This window comes from Hoplias malabaricus, chromosome 3, assembly GCF_029633855.1.
Source record: "Hoplias malabaricus isolate fHopMal1 chromosome 3, fHopMal1.hap1, whole genome shotgun sequence".
In the NCBI taxonomy this organism is placed as follows: Eukaryota; Metazoa; Chordata; class Actinopteri; order Characiformes; family Erythrinidae; genus Hoplias; species Hoplias malabaricus.
The window spans coordinates 56,588,316-56,609,249 of record NC_089802.1 but is presented as its reverse complement, the minus strand read 5'-3'; the positions used below and the strand labels follow the sequence as shown (position 1 = coordinate 56,609,249).

At 39.6% G+C, this 20,934-nt stretch overlaps 12 non-coding genes across 12 annotated transcripts; all 12 read right to left on the bottom strand.

Annotated features, from left to right (window-relative positions):
• Positions 1 to 251: 251 nt before the first annotated feature.
• Positions 252 to 370, bottom strand: LOC136693042 (5S ribosomal RNA). Its single transcript, XR_010802074.1, has one exon. It is a non-coding gene; the product is annotated as a 5S ribosomal RNA (ribosomal RNA).
• A 1,672-nt stretch (positions 371 to 2,042) lies between these two features.
• LOC136693040 (5S ribosomal RNA) lies at positions 2,043 to 2,161 on the bottom strand. The gene has a single exon (XR_010802072.1). It is a non-coding gene; the product is annotated as a 5S ribosomal RNA (ribosomal RNA).
• Positions 2,162 to 3,836: 1,675 nt separating this feature from the next.
• On the bottom strand, positions 3,837 to 3,955 carry LOC136693039 (5S ribosomal RNA). The gene has a single exon (XR_010802071.1). It is a non-coding gene; the product is annotated as a 5S ribosomal RNA (ribosomal RNA).
• Positions 3,956 to 5,623: 1,668 nt separating this feature from the next.
• Positions 5,624 to 5,742, bottom strand: LOC136693038 (5S ribosomal RNA). Its single transcript, XR_010802070.1, has one exon. It is a non-coding gene; the product is annotated as a 5S ribosomal RNA (ribosomal RNA).
• Positions 5,743 to 7,414: 1,672 nt separating this feature from the next.
• On the bottom strand, positions 7,415 to 7,533 carry LOC136693037 (5S ribosomal RNA). The gene has a single exon (XR_010802069.1). It is a non-coding gene; the product is annotated as a 5S ribosomal RNA (ribosomal RNA).
• Positions 7,534 to 9,201: 1,668 nt separating this feature from the next.
• Positions 9,202 to 9,320, bottom strand: LOC136693036 (5S ribosomal RNA). Its single transcript, XR_010802068.1, has one exon. It is a non-coding gene; the product is annotated as a 5S ribosomal RNA (ribosomal RNA).
• A 1,672-nt stretch (positions 9,321 to 10,992) lies between these two features.
• On the bottom strand, positions 10,993 to 11,111 carry LOC136693035 (5S ribosomal RNA). Its single transcript, XR_010802067.1, has one exon. It is a non-coding gene; the product is annotated as a 5S ribosomal RNA (ribosomal RNA).
• A 1,675-nt stretch (positions 11,112 to 12,786) lies between these two features.
• On the bottom strand, positions 12,787 to 12,905 carry LOC136693034 (5S ribosomal RNA). Its single transcript, XR_010802066.1, has one exon. It is a non-coding gene; the product is annotated as a 5S ribosomal RNA (ribosomal RNA).
• Positions 12,906 to 14,573: 1,668 nt separating this feature from the next.
• LOC136693033 (5S ribosomal RNA) lies at positions 14,574 to 14,692 on the bottom strand. Its single transcript, XR_010802065.1, has one exon. It is a non-coding gene; the product is annotated as a 5S ribosomal RNA (ribosomal RNA).
• Positions 14,693 to 16,371: 1,679 nt separating this feature from the next.
• LOC136693032 (5S ribosomal RNA) lies at positions 16,372 to 16,490 on the bottom strand. Its single transcript, XR_010802064.1, has one exon. It is a non-coding gene; the product is annotated as a 5S ribosomal RNA (ribosomal RNA).
• A 1,675-nt stretch (positions 16,491 to 18,165) lies between these two features.
• On the bottom strand, positions 18,166 to 18,284 carry LOC136693031 (5S ribosomal RNA). The gene has a single exon (XR_010802063.1). It is a non-coding gene; the product is annotated as a 5S ribosomal RNA (ribosomal RNA).
• Positions 18,285 to 19,956: 1,672 nt separating this feature from the next.
• LOC136693029 (5S ribosomal RNA) lies at positions 19,957 to 20,075 on the bottom strand. The gene has a single exon (XR_010802061.1). It is a non-coding gene; the product is annotated as a 5S ribosomal RNA (ribosomal RNA).
• Positions 20,076 to 20,934: the final 859 nt, after the last annotated feature.

Here is a 20,934-nt window from a genome sequence, read left to right as displayed (position 1 = left end):
GGGGTTTATGAAAAGATTGAATTGAAAGAAAAAGAAGACTTTGATTGCAGTGAATTTAAAAGAGCTGAAGAGCGTGAGTGGCAGTCGTCGTGAATAGAAGCAAAGAGTGAATATAAAGTAAGGGCAATGAAAGTTGTGTGAAGTGAACAATGTGTGTAAAAGAGATGGGAGTGTAAATGTGTGAGTAGGCAGTGAAAAAGAATAAGAAAGAGGAAGGAAGGCAAGAAGTGCACCCTGGGCCAGGTTGGAAAAGCTTACAGCACCTGGTATTCCCAGGCGGTCTCCCATCCAAGTACTAACCAGGCCCGACCCTGCTTAGCTTCCGAGATCAGACGAGATCGGGCGTTCTCAGGGTGGTATGGCCGTAAGCGAAAGTCACTGCCTGAACTACTCCTTTTAAGGTGCGCGGACCGAGGGCCGTTGTTGATTTGGAGCTTTTGTAACGTTTCAAGAGTTCTGCAGTTCCCCCACTAAGAACACATATCATTGGACACGCGTCTTGCCACAATAAGAGCCCTGAAAGTAGAGGCTTCAGAACAACACAGCAGCAAAGTTGAAGGATTTACATTAGTTAAGGGCCACAAAAAAAGAAAAAGGGAAAAAATAGAAAAATAAAAAAAGAGAGAGCGAGAGAGAACAACTCGATTTGCAAACTACATCATGACATTTTCTTTTTATGATAAAGATATGGTGTCCCGTTATGCTCGACCCCGTTTGGTAGAGCAGATGGACTTTAAACACTGCAGTATGAACACAAATATTCATTTGCTTTGCCTGACTGATAAAAGGAGAAAAGAGGGATTTTCGAAATGTAGGCCCACCAACTATATAGTATTTTCTGAAAACATGTCAAATTGGAATTTGATGCTTGCAACACAGTCAAGTTGGGAGAGGGCAAAACCAACGTAAAGGATTCATATGATATTCAACAGAGTTTTGATAGGCTCTACTATAAGCGGGTGAATGTATATGGTTCGGAGGGAGAGCAAACTTAAACTGACTACACCCAATGTAAGTCTTTCCCCCATCTACTGTGCATGATGCTGGCAAAAAGATTAAGGAAATCCCGAGTAATCTCAGTGTGTATGGGGCAATATAAGGCCTGTGATCTGACACTGCATGAAAACCTGTCCTGCTACTACCATAAATTGTCTTGAGAGACAACTTGAAAAAGAAAAAAATATAGAAAATTGCCATCCAACACTTTTATGCACTGCATTAAGAAATTTAACCTGACGCGCTAAAATAAAAAGAGAAAGTCATACATTTGTTCCGTTTAGAAACACTGCAGAGTTTTCAATTATATTATTTAAAAAAAAAAAAAAGTCCCTTACTCGCTCAGCGGCCCTTGCTGTTATTTTGTAAGTGGAGCAAAATTACTTTAATTCGAGTGTCATTTAAGCGTGAGAAATACAGAGACAGAGAATTATTATCATGTGCTTGATTATGTGTTTTAGATTCAGGTTCTCAAAGGTTCTGCCGGAGAGACATGTTTTCATTATTAATGAATATAGTTTTTTAGGCTGATGACCAGCAGAGGGCAGCCTTATAGTGGATAAGGTGGAATAACGTGGACCTGGACTGAGGGATATTTTAAAACTCAAACTTAAAAAGTTTTTTTTTTTTTTTTCTAGTTTTACATATTCCGGGGGATGTTTTGGTAAATGTGTGCGAGTGCGCAAAGTTGTCCTTCGAATATGCCACTGCAGGTGACAATACGGAACTGTCAACAGTGCATTTTGATTGGTTTTGATATGAATTAAAAACAAGAGCCACTATAAGAATGTTTCAGGGGTTTATGAAAAGATTGAATTGAAAGAAAAAGAAGACTTTGATTGCAGTGAATTTAAAAGAGCTGAAGAGCGTGAGTGGCAGTCGTCGTGAATAGAAGCAAAGAGTGAATATAAAGTAAGGGCAATGAAAGTTGTGTGAAGTGAACAATGTGTGTAAAAGAGATGGGAGTGTAAATGTGTGAGTAGGCAGTGAAAAAGAATAAGAAAGAGGAAGGAAGGCAAGAAGTGCACCCTGGGCCAGGTTGGAAAAGCTTACAGCACCTGGTATTCCCAGGCGGTCTCCCATCCAAGTACTAACCAGGCCCGACCCTGCTTAGCTTCCGAGATCAGACGAGATCGGGCGTTCTCAGGGTGGTATGGCCGTAAGCGAAAGTCACTGCCTGAACTACTCCTTTTAAAGTGCGCGGACCGAGGGCCGTTGTTGATTTGGAGCTTTTGTAACGTTTCAAGAGTTCTGCAGTTCCCCCACTAAGAACACATATCATTGGACACGCGTCTTGCCACAATAAGAGCCCTGAAAGTAGAGGCTTCAGAACAACACAGCAGCAAAGTTGAAGGATTTACATTAGTTAAGGGCCACAAAAAAAGAAAAAGGGAAAAAATAGAAAAATAAAAAAAGAGAGAGCGAGAGAGAACAACTCGATTTGCAAACTACATCATGACATTTTCTTTTTATGATAAAGATATGGTGTCCCGTTATGCTCGACCCCGTTTGGTAGAGCAGATGGACTTTAAACACTGCAGTATGAACACAAATATTCATTTGCTTTGCCTGACTGATAAAAGCAGAAAAGAGGGATTTTCGAAATGTAGGCCCACCAACTATATAGTATTTTCTGAAAACATGTCAAATTGGAATTTGATGCTTGCAACACAGTCAAGTTGGGAGAGGGCAAAACCAACGTAAAGGATTCATTTGATATTCAACAGAGTTTTGATAGGCTCTACTATAAGCGGGTGAATGTATATGGTTCGGAGGGAGAGCAAACTTAAACTGACTACACCCAATGTAAGTCTTTCCCCCATCTACTGTGCATGATGCTGGCAAAAAGATTAAGGAAATCCCGAGTAATCTCAGTGTGTATGGGGCAATATAAGGCCTGTGATCTGACACTGCATGAAAACCTGTCCTGCTACTACCATAAATTGTCTTGAGAGACAACTTGAAAAAGAAAAAAATATAGAAAATTGCCATCCAACACTTTTATGCACTGCATTAAGAAATTTAACCTGACGCGCTAAAATAAAAAGAGAAAGTCATACATTTGTTCCGTTTAGAAACACTGCAGAGTTTTCAATTATATTATTAAAAAAAAAAAAAAACAAGTCACTTACTCGCTCAGCGGCCCTTGCTGTTATTTTGTAAGTGGAGCAAAATTACTTTAATTCGAGTGTCATTTAAGCGTGAGAAATACAGAGACAGAGAATTATTATCATGTGCTTGATTATGTGTTTTAGATTCAGGTTCTCAAAGGTTCTGCCGGAGAGACATGTTTTCATTATTAATGAATATAGTTTTTTAGGCTGATGACCAGCAGAGGGCAGCCTTATAGTGGATAAGGTGGAATAACGTGGACCTGGACTGAGGGATATTTTAAAACTCAAACTTAAAAAGTTTTTTTTTTTTTTTTCTAGTTTTACATATTCCGGGGGATGTTTTGGTAAATGTGTGCGAGTGCGCAAAGTTGTCCTTCGAATATGCCACTGCAGGTGACAATACGGAACTGTCAACAGTGCATTTTGATTGGTTTTGATATGAATTAAAAACAAGAGCCACTATAAGAATGTTTCAGGGGTTTATGAAAAGATTGAATTGAAAGAAAAAGAAGACTTTGATTGCAGTGAATTTAAAAGAGCTGAAGAGCGTGAGTGGCAGTCGTCGTGAATAGAAGCAAAGAGTGAATATAAAGTAAGGGCAATGAAAGTTGTGTGAAGTGAACAATGTGTGTAAAAGAGATGGGAGTGTAAATGTGTGAGTAGGCAGTGAAAAAGAATAAGAAAGAGGAAGGAAGGCAAGAAGTGCACCCTGGGCCAGGTTGGAAAAGCTTACAGCACCTGGTATTCCCAGGCGGTCTCCCATCCAAGTACTAACCAGGCCCGACCCTGCTTAGCTTCCGAGATCAGACGAGATCGGGCGTTCTCAGGGTGGTATGGCCGTAAGCGAAAGTCACTGCCTGAACTACTCCTTTTAAGGTGCGCGGACCGAGGGCCGTTGTTGATTTGGAGCTTTTGTAACGTTTCAAGAGTTCTGCAGTTCCCCCACTAAGAACACATATCATTGGACACGCGTCTTGCCACAATAAGAGCCCTGAAAGTAGAGGCTTCAGAACAACACAGCAGCAAAGTTGAAGGATTTACATTAGTTAAGGGCCACAAAAAAAGAAAAAGGGAAAAAATAGAAAAATAAAAAAAGAGAGAGCGAGAGAGAACAACTCGATTTGCAAACTACATCATGACATTTTCTTTTTATGATAAAGATATGGTGTCCCGTTATGCTCGACCCCGTTTGGTAGAGCAGATGGACTTTAAACACTGCAGTATGAACACAAATATTCATTTGCTTTGCCTGACTGATAAAAGGAGAAAAGAGGGATTTTCGAAATGTAGGCCCACCAACTATATAGTATTTTCTGAAAACATGTCAAATTGGAATTTGATGCTTGCAACACAGTCAAGTTGGGAGAGGGCAAAACCAACGTAAAGGATTCATATGATATTCAACAGAGTTTTGATAGGCTCTACTATAAGCGGGTGAATGTATATGGTTCGGAGGGAGAGCAAACTTAAACTGACTACACCCAATGTAAGTCTTTCCCCCATCTACTGTGCATGATGCTGGCAAAAAGATTCAGGAAATCCCGAGTAATCTCAGTGTGTATGGGGCAATATAAGGCCTGTGATCTGACACTGCATGAAAACCTGTCCTGCTACTACCATAAATTGTCTTGAGAGACAACTTGAAAAAGAAAAAAATATAGAAAATTGCCATCCAACACTTTTATGCACTGCATTAAGAAATTTAACCTGACGCGCTAAAATAAAAAGAGAAAGTCATACATTTGTTCCGTTTAGAAACACTGCAGAGTTTTCAATTATATTATTTAAAAAAAAAAAAAAGTCCCTTACTCGCTCAGCGGCCCTTGCTGTTATTTTGTAAGTGGAGCAAAATTACTTTAATTCGAGTGTCATTTAAGCGTGAGAAATACAGAGACAGAGAATTATTATCATGTGCTTGATTATGTGTTTTAGATTCAGGTTCTCAAAGGTTCTGCCGGAGAGACATGTTTTCATTATTAATGAATATAGTTTTTTAGGCTGATGACCAGCAGAGGGCAGCCTTATAGTGGATAAGGTGGAATAACGTGGACCTGGACTGAGGGATATTTTAAAACTCAAACTTAATTTATTTTTTTTTTTTCTAGTTTTACATATTCCGGGGGATGTTTTGGTAAATGTGTGCGAGTGCGCAAAGTTGTCCTTCGAATATGCCACTGCAGGTGACAATACGGAACTGTCAACAGTGCATTTTGATTGGTTTTGATATGAATTAAAAACAAGAGCCACTATAAGAATGTTTCAGGGGTTTATGAAAAGATTGAATTGAAAGAAAAAGAAGACTTTGATTGCAGTGAATTTAAAAGAGCTGAAGAGCGTGAGTGGCAGTCGTCGTGAATAGAAGCAAAGAGTGAATATAAAGTAAGGGCAATGAAAGTTGTGTGAAGTGAACAATGTGTGTAAAAGAGATGGGAGTGTAAATGTGTGAGTAGGCAGTGAAAAAGAATAAGAAAGAGGAAGGAAGGCAAGAAGTGCACCCTGGGCCAGGTTGGAAAAGCTTACAGCACCTGGTATTCCCAGGCGGTCTCCCATCCAAGTACTAACCAGGCCCGACCCTGCTTAGCTTCCGAGATCAGACGAGATCGGGCGTTCTCAGGGTGGTATGGCCGTAAGCGAAAGTCACTGCCTGAACTACTCCTTTTAAGGTGCGCGGACCGAGGGCCGTTGTTGATTTGGAGCTTTTGTAACGTTTCAAGAGTTCTGCAGTTCCCCCACTAAGAACACATATCATTGGACACGCGTCTTGCCACAATAAGAGCCCTGAAAGTAGAGGCTTCAGAACAACACAGCAGCAAAGTTGAAGGATTTACATTAGTTAAGGGCCACAAAAAAAGAAAAAGGGAAAAAATAGAAAAATAAAAAAAGAGAGAGCGAGAGAGAACAACTCGATTTGCAAACTACATCATGACATTTTCTTTTTATGATAAAGATATGGTGTCCCGTTATGCTCGACCCCGTTTGGTAGAGCAGATGGACTTTAAACACTGCAGTATGAACACAAATATTCATTTGCTTTGCCTGACTGATAAAAGGAGAAAAGAGGGATTTTCGAAATGTAGGCCCACCAACTATATAGTATTTTCTGAAAACATGTCAAATTGGAATTTGATGCTTGCAACACAGTCAAGTTGGGAGAGGGCAAAACCAACGTAAAGGATTCATATGATATTCAACAGAGTTTTGATAGGCTCTACTATAAGCGGGTGAATGTATATGGTTCGGAGGGAGAGCAAACTTAAACTGACTACACCCAATGTAAGTCTTTCCCCCATCTACTGTGCATGATGCTGGCAAAAAGATTCAGGAAATCCCGAGTAATCTCAGTGTGTATGGGGCAATATAAGGCCTGTGATCTGACACTGCATGAAAACCTGTCCTGCTACTACCATAAATTGTCTTGAGAGACAACTTGAAAAAGAAAAAAATATAGAAAATTGCCATCCAACACTTTTATGCACTGCATTAAGAAATTTAACCTGACGCGCTAAAATAAAAAGAGAAAGTCATACATTTGTTCCGTTTAGAAACACTGCAGAGTTTTCAATTATATTATTTAAAAAAAAAAAAAAGTCCCTTACTCGCTCAGCGGCCCTTGCTGTTATTTTGTAAGTGGAGCAAAATTACTTTAATTCGAGTGTCATTTAAGCGTGAGAAATACAGAGACAGAGAATTATTATCATGTGCTTGATTATGTGTTTTAGATTCAGGTTCTCAAAGGTTCTGCCGGAGAGACATGTTTTCATTATTAATGAATATAGTTTTTTAGGCTGATGACCAGCAGAGGGCAGCCTTATAGTGGATAAGGTGGAATAACGTGGACCTGGACTGAGGGATATTTTAAAACTCAAACTTAAAAAGTTTTTTTTTTTTTTTTCTAGTTTTACATATTCCGGGGGATGTTTTGGTAAATGTGTGCGAGTGCGCAAAGTTGTCCTTCGAATATGCCACTGCAGGTGACAATACGGAACTGTCAACAGTGCATTTTGATTGGTTTTGATATGAATTAAAAACAAGAGCCACTATAAGAATGTTTCAGGGGTTTATGAAAAGATTGAATTGAAAGAAAAAGAAGACTTTGATTGCAGTGAATTTAAAAGAGCTGAAGAGCGTGAGTGGCAGTCGTCGTGAATAGAAGCAAAGAGTGAATATAAAGTAAGGGCAATGAAAGTTGTGTGAAGTGAACAATGTGTGTAAAAGAGATGGGAGTGTAAATGTGTGAGTAGGCAGTGAAAAAGAATAAGAAAGAGGAAGGAAGGCAAGAAGTGCACCCTGGGCCAGGTTGGAAAAGCTTACAGCACCTGGTATTCCCAGGCGGTCTCCCATCCAAGTACTAACCAGGCCCGACCCTGCTTAGCTTCCGAGATCAGACGAGATCGGGCGTTCTCAGGGTGGTATGGCCGTAAGCGAAAGTCACTGCCTGAACTACTCCTTTTAAGGTGCGCGGACCGAGGGCCGTTGTTGATTTGGAGCTTTTGTAACGTTTCAAGAGTTCTGCAGTTCCCCCACTAAGAACACATATCATTGGACACGCGTCTTGCCACAATAAGAGCCCTGAAAGTAGAGGCTTCAGAACAACACAGCAGCAAAGTTGAAGGATTTACATTAGTTAAGGGCCACAAAAAAAGAAAAAGGGAAAAAATAGAAAAATAAAAAAAGAGAGAGCGAGAGAGAACAACTCGATTTGCAAACTACATCATGACATTTTCTTTTTATGATAAAGATATGGTGTCCCGTTATGCTCGACCCCGTTTGGTAGAGCAGATGGACTTTAAACACTGCAGTATGAACACAAATATTCATTTGCTTTGCCTGACTGATAAAAGGAGAAAAGAGGGATTTTCGAAATGTAGGCCCACCAACTATATAGTATTTTCTGAAAACATGTCAAATTGGAATTTGATGCTTGCAACACAGTCAAGTTGGGAGAGGGCAAAACCAACGTAAAGGATTCATATGATATTCAACAGAGTTTTGATAGGCTCTACTATAAGCGGGTGAATGTATATGGTTCGGAGGGAGAGCAAACTTAAACTGACTACACCCAATGTAAGTCTTTCCCCCATCTACTGTGCATGATGCTGGCAAAAAGATTCAGGAAATCCCGAGTAATCTCAGTGTGTATGGGGCAATATAAGGCCTGTGATCTGACACTGCATGAAAACCTGTCCTGCTACTACCATAAATTGTCTTGAGAGACAACTTGAAAAAGAAAAAAATATAGAAAATTGCCATCCAACACTTTTATGCACTGCATTAAGAAATTTAACCTGACGCGCTAAAATAAAAAGAGAAAGTCATACATTTGTTCCGTTTAGAAACACTGCAGAGTTTTCAATTATATTATTTAAAAAAAAAAAAAAGTCCCTTACTCGCTCAGCGGCCCTTGCTGTTATTTTGTAAGTGGAGCAAAATTACTTTAATTCGAGTGTCATTTAAGCGTGAGAAATACAGAGACAGAGAATTATTATCATGTGCTTGATTATGTGTTTTAGATTCAGGTTCTCAAAGGTTCTGCCGGAGAGACATGTTTTCATTATTAATGAATATAGTTTTTTAGGCTGATGACCAGCAGAGGGCAGCCTTATAGTGGATAAGGTGGAATAACGTGGACCTGGACTGAGGGATATTTTAAAACTCAAACTTAATTTATTTTTTTTTTTTCTAGTTTTACATATTCCGGGGGATGTTTTGGTAAATGTGTGCGAGTGCGCAAAGTTGTCCTTCGAATATGCCACTGCAGGTGACAATACGGAACTGTCAACAGTGCATTTTGATTGGTTTTGATATGAATTAAAAACAAGAGCCACTATAAGAATGTTTCAGGGGTTTATGAAAAGATTGAATTGAAAGAAAAAGAAGACTTTGATTGCAGTGAATTTAAAAGAGCTGAAGAGCGTGAGTGGCAGTCGTCGTGAATAGAAGCAAAGAGTGAATATAAAGTAAGGGCAATGAAAGTTGTGTGAAGTGAACAATGTGTGTAAAAGAGATGGGAGTGTAAATGTGTGAGTAGGCAGTGAAAAAGAATAAGAAAGAGGAAGGAAGGCAAGAAGTGCACCCTGGGCCAGGTTGGAAAAGCTTACAGCACCTGGTATTCCCAGGCGGTCTCCCATCCAAGTACTAACCAGGCCCGACCCTGCTTAGCTTCCGAGATCAGACGAGATCGGGCGTTCTCAGGGTGGTATGGCCGTAAGCGAAAGTCACTGCCTGAACTACTCCTTTTAAGGTGCGCGGACCGAGGGCCGTTGTTGATTTGGAGCTTTTGTAACGTTTCAAGAGTTCTGCAGTTCCCCCACTAAGAACACATATCATTGGACACGCGTCTTGCCACAATAAGAGCCCTGAAAGTAGAGGCTTCAGAACAACACAGCAGCAAAGTTGAAGGATTTACATTAGTTAAGGGCCACAAAAAAAGAAAAAGGGAAAAAATAGAAAAATAAAAAAAGAGAGAGCGAGAGAGAACAACTCGATTTGCAAACTACATCATGACATTTTCTTTTTATGATAAAGATATGGTGTCCCGTTATGCTCGACCCCGTTTGGTAGAGCAGATGGACTTTAAACACTGCAGTATGAACACAAATATTCATTTGCTTTGCCTGACTGATAAAAGGAGAAAAGAGGGATTTTCGAAATGTAGGCCCACCAACTATATAGTATTTTCTGAAAACATGTCAAATTGGAATTTGATGCTTGCAACACAGTCAAGTTGGGAGAGGGCAAAACCAACGTAAAGGATTCATATGATATTCAACAGAGTTTTGATAGGCTCTACTATAAGCGGGTGAATGTATATGGTTCGGAGGGAGAGCAAACTTAAACTGACTACACCCAATGTAAGTCTTTCCCCCATCTACTGTGCATGATGCTGGCAAAAAGATTCAGGAAATCCCGAGTAATCTCAGTGTGTATGGGGCAATATAAGGCCTGTGATCTGACACTGCATGAAAACCTGTCCTGCTACTACCATAAATTGTCTTGAGAGACAACTTGAAAAAGAAAAAAATATAGAAAATTGCCATCCAACACTTTTATGCACTGCATTAAGAAATTTAACCTGACGCGCTAAAATAAAAAGAGAAAGTCATACATTTGTTCCGTTTAGAAACACTGCAGAGTTTTCAATTATATTATTTAAAAAAAAAAAAAAGTCCCTTACTCGCTCAGCGGCCCTTGCTGTTATTTTGTAAGTGGAGCAAAATTACTTTAATTCGAGTGTCATTTAAGCGTGAGAAATACAGAGACAGAGAATTATTATCATGTGCTTGATTATGTGTTTTAGATTCAGGTTCTCAAAGGTTCTGCCGGAGAGACATGTTTTCATTATTAATGAATATAGTTTTTTAGGCTGATGACCAGCAGAGGGCAGCCTTATAGTGGATAAGGTGGAATAACGTGGACCTGGACTGAGGGATATTTTAAAACTCAAACTTAAAAAGTTTTTTTTTTTTTTTTCTAGTTTTACATATTCCGGGGGATGTTTTGGTAAATGTGTGCGAGTGCGCAAAGTTGTCCTTCGAATATGCCACTGCAGGTGACAATACGGAACTGTCAACAGTGCATTTTGATTGGTTTTGATATGAATTAAAAACAAGAGCCACTATAAGAATGTTTCAGGGGTTTATGAAAAGATTGAATTGAAAGAAAAAGAAGACTTTGATTGCAGTGAATTTAAAAGAGCTGAAGAGCGTGAGTGGCAGTCGTCGTGAATAGAAGCAAAGAGTGAATATAAAGTAAGGGCAATGAAAGTTGTGTGAAGTGAACAATGTGTGTAAAAGAGATGGGAGTGTAAATGTGTGAGTAGGCAGTGAAAAAGAATAAGAAAGAGGAAGGAAGGCAAGAAGTGCACCCTGGGCCAGGTTGGAAAAGCTTACAGCACCTGGTATTCCCAGGCGGTCTCCCATCCAAGTACTAACCAGGCCCGACCCTGCTTAGCTTCCGAGATCAGACGAGATCGGGCGTTCTCAGGGTGGTATGGCCGTAAGCGAAAGTCACTGCCTGAACTACTCCTTTTAAAGTGCGCGGACCGAGGGCCGTTGTTGATTTGGAGCTTTTGTAACGTTTCAAGAGTTCTGCAGTTCCCCCACTAAGAACACATATCATTGGACACGCGTCTTGCCACAATAAGAGCCCTGAAAGTAGAGGCTTCAGAACAACACAGCAGCAAAGTTGAAGGATTTACATTAGTTAAGGGCCACAAAAAAAGAAAAAGGGAAAAAATAGAAAAATAAAAAAAGAGAGAGCGAGAGAGAACAACTCGATTTGCAAACTACATCATGACATTTTCTTTTTATGATAAAGATATGGTGTCCCGTTATGCTCGACCCCGTTTGGTAGAGCAGATGGACTTTAAACACTGCAGTATGAACACAAATATTCATTTGCTTTGCCTGACTGATAAAAGCAGAAAAGAGGGATTTTCGAAATGTAGGCCCACCAACTATATAGTATTTTCTGAAAACATGTCAAATTGGAATTTGATGCTTGCAACACAGTCAAGTTGGGAGAGGGCAAAACCAACGTAAAGGATTCATTTGATATTCAACAGAGTTTTGATAGGCTCTACTATAAGCGGGTGAATGTATATGGTTCGGAGGGAGAGCAAACTTAAACTGACTACACCCAATGTAAGTCTTTCCCCCATCTACTGTGCATGATGCTGGCAAAAAGATTAAGGAAATCCCGAGTAATCTCAGTGTGTATGGGGCAATATAAGGCCTGTGATCTGACACTGCATGAAAACCTGTCCTGCTACTACCATAAATTGTCTTGAGAGACAACTTGAAAAAGAAAAAAATATAGAAAATTGCCATCCAACACTTTTATGCACTGCATTAAGAAATTTAACCTGACGCGCTAAAATAAAAAGAGAAAGTCATACATTTGTTCCGTTTAGAAACACTGCAGAGTTTTCAATTATATTATTAAAAAAAAAAAAAAACAAGTCACTTACTCGCTCAGCGGCCCTTGCTGTTATTTTGTAAGTGGAGCAAAATTACTTTAATTCGAGTGTCATTTAAGCGTGAGAAATACAGAGACAGAGAATTATTATCATGTGCTTGATTATGTGTTTTAGATTCAGGTTCTCAAAGGTTCTGCCGGAGAGACATGTTTTCATTATTAATGAATATAGTTTTTTAGGCTGATGACCAGCAGAGGGCAGCCTTATAGTGGATAAGGTGGAATAACGTGGACCTGGACTGAGGGATATTTTAAAACTCAAACTTAAAAAGTTTTTTTTTTTTTTTTCTAGTTTTACATATTCCGGGGGATGTTTTGGTAAATGTGTGCGAGTGCGCAAAGTTGTCCTTCGAATATGCCACTGCAGGTGACAATACGGAACTGTCAACAGTGCATTTTGATTGGTTTTGATATGAATTAAAAACAAGAGCCACTATAAGAATGTTTCAGGGGTTTATGAAAAGATTGAATTGAAAGAAAAAGAAGACTTTGATTGCAGTGAATTTAAAAGAGCTGAAGAGCGTGAGTGGCAGTCGTCGTGAATAGAAGCAAAGAGTGAATATAAAGTAAGGGCAATGAAAGTTGTGTGAAGTGAACAATGTGTGTAAAAGAGATGGGAGTGTAAATGTGTGAGTAGGCAGTGAAAAAGAATAAGAAAGAGGAAGGAAGGCAAGAAGTGCACCCTGGGCCAGGTTGGAAAAGCTTACAGCACCTGGTATTCCCAGGCGGTCTCCCATCCAAGTACTAACCAGGCCCGACCCTGCTTAGCTTCCGAGATCAGACGAGATCGGGCGTTCTCAGGGTGGTATGGCCGTAAGCGAAAGTCACTGCCTGAACTACTCCTTTTAAGGTGCGCGGACCGAGGGCCGTTGTTGATTTGGAGCTTTTGTAACGTTTCAAGAGTTCTGCAGTTCCCCCACTAAGAACACATATCATTGGACACGCGTCTTGCCACAATAAGAGCCCTGAAAGTAGAGGCTTCAGAACAACACAGCAGCAAAGTTGAAGGATTTACATTAGTTAAGGGCCACAAAAAAAGAAAAAGGGAAAAAATAGAAAAATAAAAAAAGAGAGAGCGAGAGAGAACAACTCGATTTGCAAACTACATCATGACATTTTCTTTTTATGATAAAGATATGGTGTCCCGTTATGCTCGACCCCGTTTGGTAGAGCAGATGGACTTTAAACACTGCAGTATGAACACAAATATTCATTTGCTTTGCCTGACTGATAAAAGGAGAAAAGAGGGATTTTCGAAATGTAGGCCCACCAACTATATAGTATTTTCTGAAAACATGTCAAATTGGAATTTGATGCTTGCAACACAGTCAAGTTGGGAGAGGGCAAAACCAACGTAAAGGATTCATATGATATTCAACAGAGTTTTGATAGGCTCTACTATAAGCGGGTGAATGTATATGGTTCGGAGGGAGAGCAAACTTAAACTGACTACACCCAATGTAAGTCTTTCCCCCATCTACTGTGCATGATGCTGGCAAAAAGATTCAGGAAATCCCGAGTAATCTCAGTGTGTATGGGGCAATATAAGGCCTGTGATCTGACACTGCATGAAAACCTGTCCTGCTACTACCATAAATTGTCTTGAGAGACAACTTGAAAAAGAAAAAAATATAGAAAATTGCCATCCAACACTTTTATGCACTGCATTAAGAAATTTAACCTGACGCGCTAAAATAAAAAGAGAAAGTCATACATTTGTTCCGTTTAGAAACACTGCAGAGTTTTCAATTATATTATTTAAAAAAAAAAAAAAGTCCCTTACTCGCTCAGCGGCCCTTGCTGTTATTTTGTAAGTGGAGCAAAATTACTTTAATTCGAGTGTCATTTAAGCGTGAGAAATACAGAGACAGAGAATTATTATCATGTGCTTGATTATGTGTTTTAGATTCAGGTTCTCAAAGGTTCTGCCGGAGAGACATGTTTTCATTATTAATGAATATAGTTTTTTAGGCTGATGACCAGCAGAGGGCAGCCTTATAGTGGATAAGGTGGAATAACGTGGACCTGGACTGAGGGATATTTTAAAACTCAAACTTAATTTATTTTTTTTTTTTCTAGTTTTACATATTCCGGGGGATGTTTTGGTAAATGTGTGCGAGTGCGCAAAGTTGTCCTTCGAATATGCCACTGCAGGTGACAATACGGAACTGTCAACAGTGCATTTTGATTGGTTTTGATATGAATTAAAAACAAGAGCCACTATAAGAATGTTTCAGGGGTTTATGAAAAGATTGAATTGAAAGAAAAAGAAGACTTTGATTGCAGTGAATTTAAAAGAGCTGAAGAGCGTGAGTGGCAGTCGTCGTGAATAGAAGCAAAGAGTGAATATAAAGTAAGGGCAATGAAAGTTGTGTGAAGTGAACAATGTGTGTAAAAGAGATGGGAGTGTAAATGTGTGAGTAGGCAGTGAAAAAGAATAAGAAAGAGGAAGGAAGGCAAGAAGTGCACCCTGGGCCAGGTTGGAAAAGCTTACAGCACCTGGTATTCCCAGGCGGTCTCCCATCCAAGTACTAACCAGGCCCGACCCTGCTTAGCTTCCGAGATCAGACGAGATCGGGCGTTCTCAGGGTGGTATGGCCGTAAGCGAAAGTCACTGCCTGAACTACTCCTTTTAAGGTGCGCGGACCGAGGGCCGTTGTTGATTTGCAGCTTTTGTAACGTTTCAAGAGTTCTGCAGTTCCCCCACTAAGAACACATATCATTGGACACGCGTCTTGCCACAATAAGAGCCCTGAAAGTAGAGGCTTCAGAACAACACAGCAGCAAAGTTGAAGGATTTACATTAGTTAAGGGCCACAAAAAAAGAAAAAGGGAAAAAATAGAAAAATAAAAAAAGAGAGAGCGAGAGAGAACAACTCGATTTGCAAACTACATCATGACATTTTCTTTTTATGATAAAGATATGGTGTCCCGTTATGCTCGACCCCGTTTGGTAGAGCAGATGGACTTTAAACACTGCAGTATGAACACAAATATTCATTTGCTTTGCCTGACTGATAAAAGGAGAAAAGAGGGATTTTCGAAATGTAGGCCCACCAACTATATAGTATTTTCTGAAAACATGTCAAATTGGAATTTGATGCTTGCAACACAGTCAAGTTGGGAGAGGGCAAAACCAACGTAAAGGATTCATATGATATTCAACAGAGTTTTGATAGGCTCTACTATAAGCGGGTGAATGTATATGGTTCGGAGGGAGAGCAAACTTAAACTGACTACACCCAATGTAAGTCTTTCCCCCATCTACTGTGCATGATGCTGGCAAAAAGATTCAGGAAATCCCGAGTAATCTCAGTGTGTATGGGGCAATATAAGGCCTGTGATCTGACACTGCATGAAAACCTGTCCTGCTACTACCATAAATTGTCTTGAGAGACAACTTGAAAAAGAAAAAAATATAGAAAATTGCCATCCAACACTTTTATGCACTGCATTAAGAAATTTAACCTGACGCGCTAAAATAAAAAGAGAAAGTCATACATTTGTTCCGTTTAGAAACACTGCAGAGTTTTCAATTATATTATTAAAAAAAAAAAAAAACAAGTCACTTACTCGCTCAGCGGCCCTTGCTGTTATTTTGTAAGTGGAGCAAAATTACTTTAATTCGAGTGTCATTTAAGCGTGAGAAATACAGAGACAGAGAATTATTATCATGTGCTTGATTATGTGTTTTAGATTCAGGTTCTCAAAGGTTCTGCCGGAGAGACATGTTTTCATTATTAATGAATATAGTTTTTTAGGCTGATGACCAGCAGAGGGCAGCCTTATAGTGGATAAGGTGGAATAACGTGGACCTGGACTGAGGGATATTTTAAAACTCAAACTTAAAAGTTTTTTTTTTTTTTTCTAGTTTTACATATTCCGGGGGATGTTTTGGTAAATGTGTGCGAGTGCGCAAAGTTGTCCTTCGAATATGCCACTGCAGGTGACAATACGGAACTGTCAACAGTGCATTTTGATTGGTGACAGTTTTGATATGAATTAAAAACAAGAGCCACTATAAGAATGTTTCAGGGGTTTATGAAAAGATTGAATTGAAAGAAAAAGAAGACTTTGATTGCAGTGAATTTAAAAGAGCTGAAGAGCGTGAGTGGCAGTCGTCGTGAATAGAAGCAAAGAGTGAATATAAAGTAAGGGCAATGAAAGTTGTGTGAAGTGAACAATGTGTGTAAAAGAGATGGGAGTGTAAATGTGTGAGTAGGCAGTGAAAAAGAATAAGAAAGAGGAAGGAAGGCAAGAAGTGCACCCTGGGCCAGGTTGGAAAAGCTTACAGCACCTGGTATTCCCAGGCGGTCTCCCATCCAAGTACTAACCAGGCCCGACCCTGCTTAGCTTCCGAGATCAGACGAGATCGGGCGTTCTCAGGGTGGTATGGCCGTAAGCGAAAGTCACTGCCTGAACTACTCCTTTTAAAGTGCGCGGACCGAGGGCCGTTGTTGATTTGGAGCTTTTGTAACGTTTCAAGAGTTCTGCAGTTCCCCCACTAAGAACACATATCATTGGACACGCGTCTTGCCACAATAAGAGCCCTGAAAGTAGAGGCTTCAGAACAACACAGCAGCAAAGTTGAAGGATTTACATTAGTTAAGGGCCACAAAAAAAGAAAAAGGGAAAAAATAGAAAAATAAAAAAAGAGAGAGCGAGAGAGAACAACTCGATTTGCAAACTACATCATGACATTTTCTTTTTATGATAAAGATATGGTGTCCCGTTATGCTCGACCCCGTTTGGTAGAGCAGATGGACTTTAAACACTGCAGTATGAACACAAATATTCATTTGCTTTGCCTGACTGATAAAAGCAGAAAAGAGGGATTTTCGAAATGTAGGCCCACCAACTATATAGTATTTTCTGAAAACATGTCAAATTGGAATTTGATGCTTGCAACACAGTCAAGTTGGGAGAGGGCAAAACCAACGTAAAGGATTCATTTGATATTCAACAGAGTTTTGATAGGCTCTACTATAAGCGGGTGAATGTATATGGTTCGGAGGGAGAGCAAACTTAAACTGACTACACCCAATGTAAGTCTTTCCCCCATCTACTGTGCATGATGCTGGCAAAAAGATTAAGGAAATCCCGAGTAATCTCAGTGTGTATGGGGCAATATAAGGCCTGTGATCTGACACTGCATGAAAACCTGTCCTGCTACTACCATAAATTGTCTTGAGAGACAACTTGAAAAAGAAAAAAATATAGAAAATTGCCATCCAACACTTTTATGCACTGCATTAAGAAATTTAACCTGACGCGCTAAAATAAAAAGAGAAAGTCATACATTTGTTCCGTTTAGAAACACTGCAGAGTTTTCAATTATATTATTAAAAAAAAAAAAAAACAAGTCACTTACTCGCTCAGCGGCCCTTGCTGTTATTTTGTAAGTGGAGCAAAATTACTTTAATTCGAGTGTCATTTAAGCGTGAGAAATACAGAGACAGAGAATTATTATCATGTGCTTGATTATGTGTTTTAGATTCAGGTTCTCAAAGGTTCTGCCGGAGAGACATGTTTTCATTATTAATGAATATAGTTTTTTAGGCTGATGACCAGCAGAGGGCAGCCTTATAGTGGATAAGGTGGAATAACGTGGACCTGGACTGAGGGATATTTTAAAACTCAAACTTAAAAAGTTTTTTTTTTTTTTTTCTAGTTTTACATATTCCGGGGGATGTTTTGGTAAATGTGTGCGAGTGCGCAAAGTTGTCCTTCGAATATGCCACTGCAGGTGACAATACGGAACTGTCAACAGTGCATTTTGATTGGTTTTGATATGAATTAAAAACAAGAGCCACTATAAGAATGTTTCAGGGGTTTATGAAAAGATTGAATTGAAAGAAAAAGAAGACTTTGATTGCAGTGAATTTAAAAGAGCTGAAGAGCGTGAGTGGCAGTCGTCGTGAATAGAAGCAAAGAGTGAATATAAAGTAAGGGCAATGAAAGTTGTGTGAAGTGAACAATGTGTGTAAAAGAGATGGGAGTGTAAATGTGTGAGTAGGCAGTGAAAAAGAATAAGAAAGAGGAAGGAAGGCAAGAAGTGCACCCTGGGCCAGGTTGGAAAAGCTTACAGCACCTGGTATTCCCAGGCGGTCTCCCATCCAAGTACTAACCAGGCCCGACCCTGCTTAGCTTCCGAGATCAGACGAGATCGGGCGTTCTCAGGGTGGTATGGCCGTAAGCGAAAGTCACTGCCTGAACTACTCCTTTTAAGGTGCGCGGACCGAGGGCCGTTGTTGATTTGGAGCTTTTGTAACGTTTCAAGAGTTCTGCAGTTCCCCCACTAAGAACACATATCATTGGACACGCGTCTTGCCACAATAAGAGCCCTGAAAGTAGAGGCTTCAGAACAACACAGCAGCAAAGTTGAAGGATTTACATTAGTTAAGGGCCACAAAAAAAGAAAAAGGGAAAAAATAGAAAAATAAAAAAAGAGAGAGCGAGAGAGAACAACTCGATTTGCAAACTACATCATGACATTTTCTTTTTATGATAAAGATATGATGTCCCGTTATGCTCGACCCCGTTTGGTAGAGCAGATGGACTTTAAACACTGCAGTATGAACACAAATATTCATTTGCTTTGCCTGACTGATAAAAGGAGAAAAGAGGGATTTTCGAAATGTAGGCCCACCAACTATATAGTATTTTCTGAAAACATGTCAAATTGGAATTTGATGCTTGCAACACAGTCAAGTTGGGAGAGGGCAAAACCAACGTAAAGGATTCATATGATATTCAACAGAGTTTTGATAGGCTCTACTATAAGCGGGTGAATGTATATGGTTCGGAGGGAGAGCAAACTTAAACTGACTACACCCAATGTAAGTCTTTCCCCCATCTACTGTGCATGATGCTGGCAAAAAGATTCAGGAAATCCCGAGTAATCTCAGTGTGTATGGGGCAATATAAGGCCTGTGATCTGACACTGCATGAAAACCTGTCCTGCTACTACCATAAATTGTCTTGAGAGACAACTTGAAAAAGAAAAAAATATAGAAAATTGCCATCCAACACTTTTATGCACTGCATTAAGAAATTTAACCTGACGCGCTAAAATAAAAAGAGAAAGTCATACATTTGTTCCGTTTAGAAACACTGCAGAGTTTTCAATTATATTATTTAAAAAAAAAAAAAAGTCCCTTACTCGCTCAGCGGCCCTTGCTGTTATTTTGTAAGTGGAGCAAAATTACTTTAATTCGAGTGTCATTTAAGCGTGAGAAATACAGAGACAGAGAATTATTATCATGTGCTTGATTATGTGTTTTAGATTCAGGTTCTCAAAGGTTCTGCCGGAGAGACATGTTTTCATTATTAATGAATATAGTTTTTTAGGCTGATGACCAGCAGAGGGCAGCCTTATAGTGGATAAGGTGGAATAACGTGGACCTGGACTGAGGGATATTTTAAAACTCAAACTTAAAAAGTTTTTTTTTTTTTTTTCTAGTTTTACATATTCCGGGGGATGTTTTGGTAAATGTGTGCGAGTGCGCAAAGTTGTCCTTCGAATATGCCACTGCAGGTGACAATACGGAACTGTCAACAGTGCATTTTGATTGGTTTTGATATGAATTAAAAACAAGAGCCACTATAAGAATGTTTCAGGGGTTTATGAAAAGATTGAATTGAAAGAAAAAGAAGACTTTGATTGCAGTGAATTTAAAAGAGCTGAAGAGCGTGAGTGGCAGTCGTCGTGAATAGAAGCAAAGAGTGAATATAAAGTAAGGGCAATGAAAGTTGTGTGAAGTGAACAATGTGTGTAAAAGAGATGGGAGTGTAAATGTGTGAGTAGGCAGTGAAAAAGAATAAGAAAGAGGAAGGAAGGCAAGAAGTGCACCCTGGGCCAGGTTGGAAAAGCTTACAGCACCTGGTATTCCCAGGCGGTCTCCCATCCAAGTACTAACCAGGCCCGACCCTGCTTAGCTTCCGAGATCAGACGAGATCGGGCGTTCTCAGGGTGGTATGGCCGTAAGCGAAAGTCACTGCCTGAACTACTCCTTTTAAAGTGCGCGGACCGAGGGCCGTTGTTGATTTGGAGCTTTTGTAACGTTTCAAGAGTTCTGCAGTTCCCCCACTAAGAACACATATCATTGGACACGCGTCTTGCCACAATAAGAGCCCTGAAAGAAGAGGCTTCAGAACAACACAGCAGCAAAGTTGAAGGATTTACATTAGTTAAGGGCCACAAAAAAAGAAAAAGGGAAAAAATAGAAAAATAAAAAAAGAGAGAGCGAGAGAGAACAACTCGATTTGCAAACTACATCATGACATTTTCTTTTTATGATAAAGATATGGTGTCCCGTTATGCTCGACCCCGTTTGGTAGAGCAGATGGACTTTAAACACTGCAGTATGAACACAAATATTCATTTGCTTTGCCTGACTGATAAAAGGAGAAAAGAGGGATTTTCGAAATGTAGGCCCACCAACTATATAGTATTTTCTGAAAACATGTCAAATTGGAATTTGATGCTTGCAACACAGTCAAGTTGGGAGAGGGCAAAACCAACGTAAAGGATTCATATGATATTCAACAGAGTTTTGATAGGCTCTACTATAAGCGGGTGAATGTATATGGTTCGGAGGGAGAGCAAACTTAAACTGACTACACCCAATGTAAGTCTTTCCCCCATCTACTGTGCATGATGCTGGCAAAAAGATTCAGGAAATCCCGAGTAATCTCAGTGTGTATGGGGCAATATAAGGCCTGTGATCTGACACTGCATGAAAACCTGTCCTGCTACTACCATAAATTGTCTTGAGAGACAACTTGAAAAAGAAAAAAATATAGAAAATTGCCATCCAACACTTTTATGCACTGCATTAAGAAATTT